This window comes from Canis lupus, chromosome 14 (genome assembly GCF_048164855.1).
Source record: "Canis lupus baileyi chromosome 14, mCanLup2.hap1, whole genome shotgun sequence".
NCBI lineage: Eukaryota > Metazoa > Chordata > Mammalia > Carnivora > Canidae > Canis > Canis lupus.
The window spans coordinates 4773255-4786390 of record NC_132851.1 but is presented as its reverse complement, the minus strand read 5'-3'; positions in this window follow the sequence as shown (position 1 = coordinate 4786390).

The window sequence follows — 13136 nt, the reverse complement described above, 5'->3', positions numbered from 1 at the left end:
GAATGATATCTGGCTTAAAGTATCAAAGTCACCATCAAAAAGGCTTGTGCTGTCCCTGGCTTTCCTTTAGAGGGCATCCATCCAGCTGGAGGGACCCCTCCCCAGCCCCCACCACTGAGGGGGCTGCCCCCCTCTGGGGACCTGGGCCCTGCTGTGGGAGGTGGCCCAGAAGGGGAGCAGAGTTACTGACCCTATCAGAGCCAGCCCACAACCTCTTTAGGTCATCATAAGAACCACACACAAAATTCTGGGCTGGAAGAAATGGTCCGAAACTGGAGCAAGAAGATTCAACCAGCCACAAAGCTCATTAAAAGGAGAAACCTGTTTTCCACAAGCACCTCTTCAATATGCACAAATTCTGCGTTCTTGGCATTCCATGCCTCCTTCAGCACCGAAGCATTTTCAACCAATTCCTGGTTGCTTTGCTCCTCCCTTTACATTTAGCAGTCCTTTCCTAGGGCTCCTCCCTTTCATTCCTCCAGCTGCGTAGAACAGTTTTCTGGAGCATTTGAGCAAACCCACATACGTTCATTCCCCTCCCCTACTCTTCTTTTTTTAAGCAAAGAGAATGCTGCTTTCTATTACACACACACACACACACACACACACACACACACACACAGCCGGAGACAATTCCGCCCTTGAGGTCCACAGGGCGGGTCTCAAGTCGCGCATTCCTCTACCTGTGTGGAACTGTAATTAGTTTAGGTGGGAGGTCTGGGCCAAGACACAGCAGCACATCGCAGTGGCGATCTGCAGAACAGATTTTTCCCCCTTAATAAGGCAATTTCAAACTGAATACCACTAGCAGTTTGGAAACCAGCGATGCAAGTTACTAGACACCGGGCTGGTCCTCGGTCCTTTGCAGGTGTGAGCGTCACCCGCGGCCAGACGGGCCCCACTGGTACCCGGAGAGCCTGCACCTGATCCGCTGTGTGCTCACCGGAGCACCTCACATGCGTTGGCTCAGCCTGCTGGTAAATGACTAATATCACCCCCATTTTGGTGACGCGAAAACCAAGCTAGGAACGGTTAAGTGACAGAGGCTGAACCAAAACTGGGTCCGATCTGTGTTGCTAACATAAGATGTTCAGGAACTGTCCGCGGTTAAAAGAGAATGAGCGCTATTTTTAACAATGTTCTTTCCTTCCTGCTGCAGTCCGAGATGGCCCTAAACTTTGATTTGATAGAATTATTTTCCACAGTCCTCTAAGTCAGGCTTTGAAATTTCTGTTCTGCCTCCGGGTCTTGTTTTGCCTTGATGTAAGGATGGCAGGCAGGGATCCTTCTTATGTAATCTCCGGGTCTGATATTTTAGTTCTCTACCTGAAAATGTGTAAAGTCACTTTGCATCTACCACAGTAAAGGAAAACAGTCTCTCGTTTCTGCTATTTAAGAATTAGATAGGGCAGCCCGGGTGGCTCAGAGGTTTAGCGCCGCCTTCAGCCCAGGGCCTGATCCTGGAGACCTGGGATCGAGTCCTGCGTCGGGTTCCCTGCATGGAGCCTGCTTCTCCCTCTGCCTGTGTCTCTGCCTCTCTCTCTCTCTCTCTCTCTCTCTCTCTCTCATCTTTCTCTGTGTCTCTCATGAATAAATAAAAAAAAAAAAAGAATTAGATATTTAAGGGACATCTGGGTGACTCAGTGTGTTAAGCATCTGCCTTTGGTTTAGGTCATGATCCCAGGGTCCTGGGATCTGGTCCTAGGATGGAGCCCCACCCAGGTCAGCTCCCTGCTCATCTGGGAGCCTGCTTCTCCCTTTGCCTCTGCTGCTTCCCCTGCTCGTGCTCTTTTGCTCTCTCGGTCAAATAAATAAAATCTTAAAAAAAAAAAGAGAAGTCAATATTTAAGATTTAAGGAACTACATATAAATATTGCTTATCCAGAAGCCTTCTGAACATTTCATTTCTAGTGAAAATGCTGGATGTTTTTAAGAAACTTTATCCCTTACAAAATAACTTGAAAAGAAATTTTTAAAATTCTATAAGGGTAGCAAGAACTGTTTTTTTTTTTTTGTTGGAAGAAGGTAGTGTGCACAGAAAGTAATTCTCAGTTTTTAAGACTGCCAGAAAATGGATTTTATATTGAAAATAGCTAAGAGCACAATCATTGTTTTAAGGATTCGTCAAGATGGGAGTAAATGTTCAGTATTTTTAACATGTATTGACATGTATCTGGATGAGCTCTTTTAAAGAAAAATCACAAGTTTTATAAAATCTAAGAAACTTTAAAACTGTGTCATTTATAATGTAAAATTAAGGCAGTTGAAATTCAGTGGTTGACTCATAGCTCCCACATCCATCTTCAGTTCTCTTTAACTCATATGGTTTTCTTTAAAAATTAGTGATATCAGCTAAATGGGACTATTTCCCACTCCTACCCACAGAGAAAAGTGCTTTTTGTGAACATGTCAGCCCTGTTCCATCATTATATGCCATCATGGAGTGAAACAGAAGCAGGCTGGCTGTTCGCACTTGATCACCAGTATTAGTACAGTGGCAGGAGCCAAATCCAAATCAGACAACCCTAAAATTTCCACCCATTTATTTTATGCACATAAGCTACCTTTTCTTTTTTAAGAAACTTTGTATCTTGCAGAAGAATGAAACTAGACCACTCTCTTGCACCATACACAAAGATAAACTCAAAATGGATGAAAGATCTAAATGTGAGACAAGATTCCATCAAAATCCTAGAGAAGAACACAGGCAACACCCTTTTTGAACTCGGCCATAGTAACTTCTTGCAAGATACATCCACGAAGGCAAAAGAAACAAAAGCAAAAATGAACTATTGGGACTTCATCAAGATAAGAAGCTTTTGCACAGCAAAGGATACAGTCAACAAAACTCAAAGACAACCTACAGAATGGGAGAAGATATTTGCAAATGACATATCAGATAAAGGGCTAGTTTCCAAGATCTATAAAGAACTTCTTAAACTCAACACCAAAGAAACAAACAATCCAATCATGAAATGGGCAAAAGACATGAACAGAAATCTCACAGAGGAAGACATAGACATGGCCAACATGCACATGAGAAATTGCTCTGCATCACTTGCCATCAGGGAAATACAAATCAAAACCACAATGAGATACCACCTCACACCAGTGAGAATGGGGAAAATTAACAAGGCAGGAAACAACAAATGTTGGAGAGGATGTGGAGAAAAGGGAACCCTCATACACTGTTGGTGGGAATGTGAACTGGTGCAGCCACTCTGGAAAACTGTGTGGAGGTTCCTCAAACAGTTAAAAATAGACCTGCCCTACGACCCAGCAATTGCACTGCTGGGGATTTACCCCAAAGATACAGATGCAGTGAAACGCCGGGACACCTGCACCCCGATGTTTATAGCAGCAATGGCCACGATAGCCACACTGTGGAAGGAGCCTCGGTGTCCAACGAAAGATGAATGGATAAAGAAGATGTGGTTTATGTATACAATGGAATATTACTCAGCCATTAGAAATGACAAATACCCACCATTTGCTTCAACGTGGATGGAACTGGAGGGTATTATGCTGAGTGAAGTAAGCCAGTCGGAGAAGGACAAACATTATATGTTCTCATTCATTTGGGGAATATAAATAATAGTGAAAGGGAATATAAGGGAAGGGGGAAGAAATGTGTGGGAAATATCAGAAAGGGAGACAGAACGTAAAGACTGCTAACTCTGGGAAACGAACTAGGGGTGTTAGAAGGGGAGGAGGGCGGGGGGTGGGAGTGAATGGGTGACGGGCACTGGGGGTTATTCTGTATGTTAGTAAATTGAACACCAATAAAAAAAAAAAGAAAAAAAAAAACCATCAAGCCATACTCCTAAAAAAAAAAAAAAAACTTTGTATCTAGACTAGAGCTTTGAAGTCTTCCAACCTAGCTTCTTTATTATAGACATGGGGAAACCGAGGCACAGAGAAGTCCAGCAGCTTGGCCAATATCACACAGCTCATAGCTGAGCCTAGAACCCAGATCTCTGTAACTCCAAAACCTTCATTCCTTCTGCTGCCTTGCTTCACAGAACAGAGATGATTTGGTCTGTGCACCCTCCATGCCTTTTCCTGCATAGCTGCCTTCCCCTGGTGTCAAGCTATTTAGAGGCAATCTCACACATTTCTGGAAAAGCCCTCCCTATGTGGGGAGCTACCAAGTCCCTCTCTAAAGCTCACCCCCATTCTCTGCAGTCAATGTAGGTTTCTCCAGACTAAGCGGTTCCATCCCTCCTTCTGATGATGTGCTTTCCCGTCAACCCTCTCCGGACACATTATGTGACACAGACCAGTTGTTAGTGCCTGTTTTATTACAAGGGGACCCACCCAAAGTGGGACTCCTCCGACTTGTTCATCATTGCATCCCCAATGTCCATCAGTCCTACTGTTGTCCTGCTTGTCTCCCACCCCCCAAATCTAGTTGTCTTTGCCTCTCCTCCTTCCCTCCCAACACCCAGCATCCAAGCAATTTCTGACACAGCTCACCCTTTTTCTACTCCCACGACTCAATGTTTTTTACTTGACTGTGGACGAAGTCCCTTAACTGATTTCCCTGCCCCCCAGGCCAGGTCTCTCCAGAAATGCTTTCCTAAACTCCAACAGCTGTACAAGGTCTAATCACTGTTGTTGTTATTCCCAGGGGACAAAGGAGCCATCAGTCCAGGATCCTGGTTTTGCTGTTCCTCTGCCATCTCTGTGGCTTTAGGTACATGATTTATGCCTTGGGCCCATTTCTCCTCTTATAAAATAGAAGACATTAAACAAGACCATCTCTAAAGAGATGCCTCCAATTCTAAACTATTGTGTCTCCCCACTTTGATCTGCCCACCAGATTGCTTCCAAAGAAATCTTCCTAAACACTGATCTTTTTGTTGTTGTTGTTCCTCTTTGCACATAAATCCCAGTCTCCATAGCCTGGTGCTAAGGACTCCCTTACAGATTGGTACTGACCTCGTGCCCCCCCCCCCCCCCCACACACACACCTTATTGTTCCGTGCTCTTTACAAGCCCACACTCAAGCTAAACTCAGCCACCCACTTTGGGTCACACTGGTGCCAAGCTTCCCACCTCTGCTCTTGCAACACCAAATGCTGTCTGCCTTGTGCTATACGGAGAATATGTGCCATGTCTTTGTAAGCTTCAAAGCAGGGCAGCACCTTCCCCATCTTGTCTCTCACACAATACTGAGCACTAGTAAGCCCTGAATAAGTAATTGTTGGGTAAGTTTATTCAGCCCAAAATTGCACTAACATTTTTGGCCATAATACCATATTCTTGACTCATACTGGGCTTCCAGTCAAATAAAACCCTTAAACCTTTTAAAAATATAATCTTGGGACGCCTGGGTGGCTCAGCGGTTGAGCGTCTGCCTTTGGCTCAGGGCGTAATCTTGGAGTCTCAGGATCGAGTCCCACATCAGGCTTCCTGCATGGAGCCTGCTTCTCCCTCTGCCTATGTCTCTGCCTCTCTCTCTGTGAGTCTCTCATGAATAAATAAATAAATAAAATCTTTTTAAAAAAATAAAAATAAAAAACAATAATATAATCTTTAATTAAGTTTTCCTCCATTCTTTCCTTTTCCCCATCTTTGAACTAGTATTCAGAATTTCATCTGTTAAAGTTAAATTTTCATCCATTGTTCTTATCTGTACAGATATTTTTGGTTCTTGATTCTCTTATCTACATCATTGGTTTCTCATTATGTTGTCCACCAGTACAATGGGTATACTGACCATGCCACTGAAGTTGCCCACAGTAATGTTGAACAGGAGACAGTCTAGGAGCTTGGCACCTCATTCTCTGGCTTGACAATGACCTCTTCTCTAGCAGTTTGGGGATATGGTTACTTAACCACAAAAGATTACCTGCTCATTTTATTATGATTCATTGTGTATATAGACAATGAAGAATAATCTATACATTCACCCAACTCATTTATTAAGAACCAAGGCAATGTGTGAGGCTTCATGTAATACAAAGCAATGATTAAGATTTGGTCCCTGTCTTCTTTGAGCTGTAAAGAGCAACCAGGACTCCCACACAGAACAATGGAGTCCAATGTAGAATTTAGGTAGGTCAAAGGGCTTTGAGAGCCAAAGGATGGAAAGGCACATTTCTGCCTGGATGAAGCCTTACAGAATGAATAGGATTATCATATGTAGAGATGAGGATATTAAGGTACAGGCTAAGCCGCTGTACCAGAAAGTCTACAATGCAGAGGCCTTGTACCACAGTCTCAGCAGTCAGTGTAGGGAGGAGATCCAAGCCTTGCTGCTCTGTCCTTAATAGACTTCTACTTGTGTGTTCAGGGTGACTATTCCAGGTCTCGCCATTACCAGCCAGAAGGAAGGGAGATAGAGACCAAGACAAGCCACTCCCTTGTTTTAAGGCTATAACCAGGAAGTTGCTTACATCGTGAATATGTATTGATGAATGAATATGAATTTATACCACATTGGCCTGTGCTTAGTCACATGACCGCACCCAATTGCAAAGGCATCTGGGAAATGTAGTATTTCACTGAGTAGCACCACGGCCAGCTAAAACTATTATTTTGAAGGAGAAAACAGATATTGGGAAGGCAATGAACAGTCTGCCACAAGAAGAAAAAGAAGTCTTATGTTCCATGTGAGGAGAAAAACTGTAAAAGAGGGAGCTGATTGATTAAATTCTCAGTTGAGTGAAAGTTACTGGGAACAGAGATTTGGATTTTTTTTTTATTTTTTTATGTTTTTGTTTTCTTTTACAGATTTGGATTTAGTAGAAAAAATTTAAAACTTCAAAGGAAGCAACGGGCTGTCTTGAGAGTTAGAATTCTTCACCTCTGAAAAGTCAAGAAAAATGATAAAAGGCATTTACACTCTGAGGGAAGATGTACAAAATGTCAGCCTTTCAGGCTGGTGGCTGTGTGATGGGAAGCAGAGTAGAGAAAAGAGGTCCAGGAGACTGGCAGACTAGAAACTGTCAGGTAACTACAATACTAGCCCTGACGTGAGGAGACAAGGGTGGGAGCAGAAAGAGTGGGCTGGAAGGAATGAAGTGAGAGCGACAGACAGCGTGGCCATCCATCCACCTCAGCAGGGAGCTGGGGACGTGCGGGGCAGATCTGGGAGCACATGAGCTTGGCAGCTAGGAGATTCAGAAAGGCGAGCTCCAGGGCTGTGGCCAGGCATGCGCTTCCCTGCAGCGTCCCAAGCCCAGCACATAGAACCCAGTTCTTTCTGGATAAAACAATGAACATCCCAATGGGCTCTGCTCCTGAGAACGTATTTTATTTATGAACAAACGCTTTTTTCTCCCCACACCCTCTCCTGCCTCGGTCCTGATTTTTGTTTCTGTCTAAATTCAGTAAAAGCATTAATGAATTTTAAAATAATGTGGCCTGTTTGCCCTACCCCTTCCTCGGTGAGCAAAGGTATGTAATCTGGTTGTTCCCAAAAGGCAGTTGTTTTCTGGATGTATATGTACTCTAATACTTAATGTTTTGTGTAACAATAAAAATCATCCCCTTTGGCAGATACCATTGTTGCCTCGTGTTCTGTCCAAGAACGCTATTTCACATCTGTTAAATAGTAGCATTTCCCCCACTAACCAGATTCCCTAGGTGGCCAGTTTGTACTTTAAATCAAGGGTGTCAAAGCTTGTGGCTGCTGACGGTTGGTCAAGGCCAGGTCTAAAGGGTCGGAACCATAGAGGAACGTGCTCAAGCAGCCCCTGTGGGTCCCTGAGAGAAGAGATATAATTGGAAAGGGCCTCCAGTGAGGATCCTTCCTCCCCTGTGTATCTGAGGCATTCCTGTTGGGAAGGCAGGAACATCCATGATGTTGGCACAATCACAGGAGCTTCCTTCCTTGTACTGAGCACCTACTATGTGCCAAGTGATGGCCTGAGGAGTTACATGCATGATCTCATTTGTCCCAATAGTGGTCCTATGTGGCAAGTTCTCTCTAACTCCCATGTCACAGAAAAGAGATCAGAAAGGTCAAGTGACTTGAGCAAGGTCACACAGGATTTGAACCTCACTCTGTGGAAGTCCAGAGCCAGAGGTCTTAATCCCTATGTTGAACTGCTGAGATGGAGCATGTACTCTGCTGCTGCATAGACTGTTTCTCTGCCTCTTGGGCATGGTAAGTCGGGACAGTGCTGCCATAGGGGCAGGATTCCCAGGAGGAGCTAGGAAGAGCAGGAGCACACAGAGCCTGAAGCTGGGCCTCAGAGGGAGCTGGAAGGCACAGAGGGAGCTTAGCTGAGGGGATCCATAATCAGATGTGCTAGACTCACTCCAATGGCAGCTGGGTGGCACCGGGGTCAAGACCACAGGTTCTGGAGGCAGGTCGCCTGAGTTCACCCTAGCTATGCAACTTTGGCCAAGGTAGTTACCTTTGCTATGCCTCAGTTTTCCCCTCTGTAACATGAATATAAGAATACCATCCATCTCATAGGAGGGCCATGAGGATTCAGTGAGGGAATACATCTGAAACAGAGGCTGTTTTTCCTACTCCTTTTTCCTATAATTATTATTTTGCATTAAATCATGTATGAGGTGAGGCCAAATTACAGTTGACCCTTGAACTGCACAGATTTGAGGTACACAGTTTCCCTTGAATGTGTTTTTTCTTTTTAGTAAAGACAGTACAAAACTGTCCATGTATTTTCTCTTCCTTATGATTTTCCTAATAACATCTTTTCTCTAGGTTACTTTATTGTAAGAATACAGTAGATAATATATATTCAAAATAAGTGCTAATCTACTATTTATGTTATAGCCAAGTCTTCCCACCAGCAATAGGCTGTTAGTAGCTAACTTATTAGGGAGTCAAAAATCATATACAGATTTTCAACTGCACAAGGTGATCAGCACACCTAACTCCCACATTGTTCAAGAGTCAACTGTAAAACACAAGAGCTATGGAAAACAGAAGACAGGGGCGCCTGAGTGACTCAGTTGGTTAAGTGTCTGCCTTTGGCTCAGGTCATGATCCCCAGGGCCTGGGATGGAGCCTCATGCAGCAAGGAGCTGGCTTCCCCCTCTCCTTCTGCCTGCCACCCACCCTGCTTGTGCTCTCTCTGTCAAATAAATAAAATAAAATCTTAAAAAGAAAGAAAGCAAGCAGAGGACAAAATTGTATCAGAACACTAGACTGAGGCTGGTTATTAAAACTGCACAAAATTTAGCTCTGAGTTGCCTGGCTGCTTTGGCTCTGAAAAAAGAGAAGCCTTTTCCACCTTCTGAGCAGAGGTTTCCTGTTGTGCAGGGGTTTTGTAAAGCACCTGAATCTAGCACTGCTGTGCAGGAGGTTGGATGGAGACGAGAGAAGTGCTCATTAGGAAGCCATTGCAGGAATCCAAGTACAAAGTACTAAAGGATTTCGGCAGCAGAACAGGAGTCAGGGAAAAGATATAGAAGATAATTCAAAGGAGCTAAAGAGGACTTGACAAGGAATAGCTATGGGGTTAAAGGAAGTGTGGATGTCAAAGATGACTGAAGCCTCACATCTGAGCAATTATAGTCAGATGTCTGCTACTAAAATGCTGTGTAACAAACAATCCCATAATCTCAATACATTACAACAACGGGCATTTATTTACTGGGCATGCAGGCAACTCTGACTCTCTTGGGTAGCTAGAATGAGGTAAGTGTGGCTCCAAGCTACCAGTTGTGTTCAGGTCTGTTCCAAATGTCTCCTCATTCTGGGAACAGAGGCACTCTGCGCAAATTCATCTTGCGGCAGGTGACAGAAATGCAAAAGACCAACCAAGCCATGAAAGCATTTTTAAGACCCCTGTTCACATCACTTCCACTAATTTCTTTCTCCTTTTTTTTTTTTTAAAGATTTTATTTATTTATTCATGAGAGACACAGAGAGAGAGAAAGAGGCAGAGACACTGGCAGAGGGAGAAGCAGGTTCCATGTAGGGAGCCTGATGTGGGACTTGATCCGAGATCCCGGGATCATACCCTGAGCCAAAGGCAGATGCTTAACCACTGAGCCACCCAAGCGTCCCACTTCCACTCATTTTTATCAAGCGAAGCAGGTCATGTGGCTAAGTCTAAAGACAATGGGGCATGGACATATCAGCCAGCTTTACCAGAGGGCACTGGAAGGGTCACATAATGGGAGGAACAGACCAGGGAACAATGATGCAATTTGCCACAGCAACTAAAATAAGAGTGATATCCCAACATAGAAATTCGAAGTAGGGTGGGGCATACTCAGTCTTTCTCTTATTGCTATTTTATGCCATAGGTGTTTAAACTAGACCAGCAGATGGATATTTTCTCCCCTGCATTTTTCATCAGTTCCCCTTCCCCTCATGCACCAGAGAGAGAATCCTGCTGTCATACAGTCACTCCTGAGATCTGCTTTGCCACAGATGTTAGTGGATCAGACATAAAAACAGCTGTCAAAATTGGACCTGCTACTAGAAATAAAAGACTAGAAAGAAATATTCCAAGATGGTACTACCATGGTGGGACTCCAGGCTATTTTAGGTCTTTCTGGATTTTCCAACCCTTCTTTGATGAACATATACAGATTTTATAATTTCAGGGAATTTTTAAAAAATCTTGTCAATTCCATTCCATTCATCCTTCACCAGTAAATATCCAAAACAAAGTATATCTGAAGCCTTAGCACGAAGCACCCACCAAGCAATGCCTTCCTTGTAAGAACACAGGAACCAACTAACACAAAGGTAGCTCCTACCCTTCTAACCTGAGACATGGTTTGAGCATTCTCTCCACTCCCTAAATTTTGAGGTGGTGGGCAGGAAGATATTTAGTTTGAACACAAAAGAGCAGATTGAGGTTTTCTCCTGTTTTGCCTCTTTTTCTTCCCTTAGCTGTTGTATTGGCTTTGGACCTGCCTAGAACAAAGTCAGGCAGGAAGTACATACAAGATACCAACCAGCTATGTACTTCGTCATTTTCCCAAACACTCCTCTGCCCCTGTGATGCACGGACCTGAGGTGAAACCACCACAGCTGCACAAATGCTCCGTTGGGATTACTTCTACCAACCGAGTTCTCTCAGGCACAGAGGAGCAGTTTTTGACTGAAAGGAGCATTGGAGCCACAGACATAAACCCTGCCTTGACCTTGCCCCACCCACCACTCTTCTTTCTCATACCTAATCTCCCACAGAACTCCCAGAGCCACTGCCTCCCCTCCCTGACTTCTCAGGCAGCCTGGCTTCCCACTCCCGCCCCTCCCTCTAGGGATCCTACCCTGTGGATCATCAACAATCCCCTTGTCAAGTCCAAAGGCCAGTGTCCTATTTACCTTGCCCCTTGGCTTACATGAAATCTTCGATTGTTTATTCTTCAAACTCTTACTCCCTTGGTTTCATAGAAACCATTATCCTGGACTCTCTCTGAGCATTTAAGTTCTTGTTCCTTCCTCCTTGCAGCCTTTGCTCCTTCTCCTGGATGCCTCCCGCTGCTCACTTGTATTCTCTCCCCTCTGCCCTCTCAGTACTGATTCGTTTTTGGTTCCAACCATGATTTACATGATCTATGGGCCAATAACTCCAGTCCAGACCTTTCTCCTTCTGCTTCATATTTCCTGGAAGTGCCCATCCTCACATGGATGCCACATGGCACGAGACCACCAGGTCTGGGACTGAATTCATCTCTTCATTAGGGATCCTAGGTTGTAAGCAACAAGGACTGACCCTGATTTGCCAGAAGAAACTAATTGTAAGGATCGCAAAACAGGTCCTAGAATCGAGAGAATCACTGGACAGCCTGGGTGTCTGGTAACAATAACAAGGCCTCTGCACACAGATTCAAGTTCCCAGGAGCAAATTTGACACACCCAGCTTGGATGATGGCTCCACTTCTTGGGATCTTTTAATCAGAATAAAGTGGAATGAGAGTTGTGGAAATTCCCAGACAAGACAATAGCTACCGTGTCTCTCAAATGGGTTTTCTTCTGGACTAGAAGGGAGTCTCATTCCGCAACTCAGGTATCTCAACACCAACAAGTCATTAAATTATGATATTTTTAAAGTAGTTTTCCAAACAGTTGCCTTGTCCCCATCACTTGGACCTCTGGAGCCTTATTATCTCTCACCTTGATGACCACTGATGGCTTCCTAAAGAGTCCGTGCCCTCCCTCTTGTCCACCTCCAGTTTGTCCTCCATGTAATAGCCAGAGTGATCTACCTAAAAGCAGATCTAACCATGTTACTCCCTTGTTTGGGCTCTTTACCTAGAAGGGAAGCTATGGGACTTGCAACCTATATTTCTTGAGACCAAATAGAATACTGCCAGGACCTGTCTTCTACCCACAACCCCTAGTCCACACTCGCTTCTCTGTAGCACGTTTTGTTTGTTTGGTTGGTTTTGCTTATGGCACTCCCTCTGCCTGCCGGCCTTCTTCTCTCCCTACCACCCTACCCCCAACCAGGCCAGCACCAATTTATCTGTAAAAATCAGTTGAGACCACATCCTCCAGGTTGCCCTCCCTAAGTCTTTCCTGACGTTTCACATGGAGTTGAGGCTCCTAAAATGCCTTGAACATATCACTGTCACTGCACAAAACCCACTATTGGAGAAATATCTGTTTATGTACCCATGTCTCTTACTATCTGTACATTCTAGAAAAACAGGGACAAGGCATATAGTAGGTGCTCAATAAATGTTTTCTGAATGGTCATTGGCCTTGGTAAGTCCTATAATGTCCCTGGGTTTCAGCTTCCTCATTGCAAAAACAAGATAGGTCTGCCTATCCCATGTTGTGAGATTAAGTGAGATAATATGAATGAAATGCCTTGCACAGTACCTGGCACACAGTAAGTGCTCAATTAAAAGTCACTTCCTTCACCACCATTCATCCTCCTGCCACAATTTTAAGTAAAAGGGAAAAGAATGCCTCGTGCTTAACACTGTGTTTCCTCTACTGCAGTGGGAGCTGTTGGAGAAAATGAGGCCAGGTCTTTAGTATTCGTTGCTAAATCTAGTGCATATGGCAGGTGTTTAGTCAATATTTTTAGGATAAATGAGTAACCGTTATATATGCTTATCTGACCCTGTGTTTGTGCCTTCAATGAATTTATAGTTTTGTTTCCTTTTACCATTTAAAAAAAATCACCAGCCTCAATTTATTTAGTATGCATTGTTTCCCTGTCGCAAACCAGCCAAGGCTG